This window comes from Petaurus breviceps, unplaced genomic scaffold, assembly GCF_028583685.1.
Source record: "Petaurus breviceps papuanus isolate PSGF00001 unplaced genomic scaffold, PetGlider_PUasm1.0 186, whole genome shotgun sequence".
Lineage (NCBI taxonomy): Eukaryota > Metazoa > Chordata > Mammalia > Diprotodontia > Petauridae > Petaurus > Petaurus breviceps.
This window is the reverse complement of record NW_027185798.1, coordinates 58093592-58096669: the sequence shown is the minus strand read 5'-3', so window position 1 is coordinate 58096669 and position 3078 is coordinate 58093592.

Genomic DNA, 3078 nt, shown 5'->3' with positions numbered 1-3078 from the left:
ATCTATCTATCTATCTATCTATCTATCTATCTATCTATCTATCTATCATGTATCCATCTACATATATAGACAGTTGGCTAAGTGGTACAGTGGATAGAGTTCTGGGTCCAGAGGCAAGAAGACTCATCTGCCTGAATTCAAATCAGCTTTGGCCTCAGACACTTACTGTGTGACCCTGGGCAAGTCACTTAACTTGGTTCACCTCAATTTCCTCATCTGTAAAATGATCTAGAGAAGGAAATGGCAAATCTCTCCGATATCTTTGCCAAGAAAACCCCAAATGGGGTCACAAAGAGTTGGACTAAACAACACCACCAAAATATGTATCTATATGGGCAGGAATCTACATACATTTTGTGAATTTGTGAAATTCCATGAGCTTCATGTGTTGGAAATATCTGTAACTTCTACTGAGTGATAATAATCTAAAAAAAATATACTCCCAAATCATCAGAATATGGGTGTTACTTCTTCCAGTAATACAAGAACAAGTTATTTCATTAAAAAAACAAACAAGAAAACCATTATTAGTTCCAACAATTTATGCTGAAGCTTTTGATATTTAGGCATAATATTGGCTCATGTAACATTATTATTCCTAACTACATTTCAATTTTTGGTTTGTTTTTCTTGTCCCGAGAGCTCATATTCTCCACCAAATTGGCACTCTATTAAAGTCATGATGATAATGGGGAGGGCAGATCACAAATTGATGCTTAGGAAGAGATGGGAAGCCATTGGGACTAATTGAGGCATTTTAGACAGTCTCCTGGTGCTGGCAGGTGTGGGGAAGGATAGTGTTTATGCATTATGAATTATGAATTAAATTACAAAGTGCCCAATTTTGGTGCTTCAGGCATGGTTCATCCTAGGTAGATTTTTAGAGACGGGGCAGCTTAGTGGCACAGTGGATAGAGTATTAGGCCTGGAGTGAAGAAGCTCTGAGTTCAAATCCTACCTCAGATACTTACTGTGACCCTAGGCAAATCCCTTTATGCTGTTTACCTCAGTTTCCTCATCTGTAAAATGAGCTGCAGAAGGAAACTCCAAGCCATTCTAGTATCCTTTCCAAGAAAACCCCAAATAGGGTCATGAAGAGTCTATAACAAAGGCACAACAATCAGAGAAAGGAAAAGGGGTTTCTTTACCCAGTGTAAGGGTTGATAAATTGCTTATACACATATGTCCTCTCTACCTCATTTGCAACCAGTTGCTTTGGTTGATTTTGATCCAGCACTGTCTTCATCCTACCCTTGTACCAGATGCCCTGTGGCACTCCCTCTATTCTTTGGGTCTTCTTTTACTATATTGTCTTTTCCCATTAGATTGTAAGCTCCTTGAGGACAAAGACATTTTTTCTTCTTATTATTTGTATCTTCAGTGCTTAGTGTAGTGCCTGGTACAAAGCAGGCTCTTAATAAGTGTTTATTACATGGTATCATCATGTTTTACCTTATTAATGCTCAATATTTATTACTTATAAGATCCAACATAAAATCCTCTCTTTGGCTTTTAAAGCCTTTCATAATTTGGCCTTTTTCTACCTATCCAGTCCTTTTGCACCTTACTACCTGCACGTACTCTTCAGTCCTCTGACACTTGCCCCCTTGCAAGTCTCCCCCAAGACTGGAACTCTCTCCTTTCTCATCTCTACCTTTCCTTTAAGAATCAGCAAAAGTCCTATTTTCTGCAAGGAGCCTTTCCTAATCTTCCTTAATCTTGATGCTTTCACTCTGAGAGTACGTCCAATTTATCCTGCATATATTTTTTTATGCACCATAGCAACTATATTTTTATTTGTTATTTGGAATTACGGACTTAATAAAGCTTGAACAGAACTCCTTTTGGTGGAATTTGGCTATTTTCTCCACTAAAGTCTTACTCAAATATCTCATTGTGCTACGAAGATGACCCTAGGTTCTCAAAGCCAGCATAACATAACATAAAAGGAAGGTTACTTGGAGATTAAAAAGCTTTAGGGGCCCATTGACAAACTGTCTTTGGAGGACAAGATTGGCTTTTCTCAGATAATCATTCCCAGAATGCTGATGACCAGCTAGGGAGAATGGTTGTTTTTTTGTCTGTTTCTTTAGACATAGTTTTCATGTTGACTTCCCAGCAGGTATTATTTTTTGCCTTTCTTTGTATCTCTAGGGCTTGGCATGTTGTCTGACTCATGGTAGGAGCTTAATAAGTGTTGACTTGAGTATGATGTAGTTTTTAGTGGCCAGAGGGCCTCACAGACAGTAAGAGTCAGCTTCATGTTCTGCCTCTGACACATACTGGCTTTATGACCAGTCACACAACCTCTGAGTTCTACTGACAAGTCTGTAAGATTATGAGTTGAAGAAAAGGCTCTGCCCTGCACCAGTGGAGGGAATGTTGTCATCTGGGAGTTCCTATACCAATGAAATCCTAGGAAAAGTTACTATCTCTAGTTTTATTATGTAGAAACTTCCTGCGACTTCCTGCATATTGTTTTCTATCTTTTTTATCTTTATGAAATTGCAATTTTTCTTCCCTAGTTTTAATAGAGTCTGCAGATGACATCCAGTTATTAACCAGGCATCGCATTAGATTGTGAGTGCCCTAAGTACAGGAACTGTCTTACCTTACTATTTGTATCACTGGTCCTTATTCTATGCTATAAGTATTTAATAATTTATTGATTATCAATTATTTATTATTATCAGTGATTCAGTGGCTAGAGTGTTGGGCCTAGAATCATGAAGACTCATCCTTGAGAGATCAAATCCAACCTGAGACACTTACTATTTGTGTGGCCTTGGGCAAGTCCCTTAATCCTGTTTGCCTCAGTTTCTTCTTCTGTAAAATGAGCTGAAAAAGAAAATGGCAAACCAGTCCAGTATCTTTGCCAAGCAAACCCCAAATGGGGTCATAAAGCATCAGAAATGACTGAAAAGCACCAAAAATACTTAATAAATACTTCATTCATTCATTCTCTACTTTGCCAGAAACTCTGCCTCAGAACATTACCAGGACATAAGGTATCTGAGGAAGTTAATCCTGAAGATATCTGAATAGAATATACAGTTTTACCTTGCTATGAGAATTTGA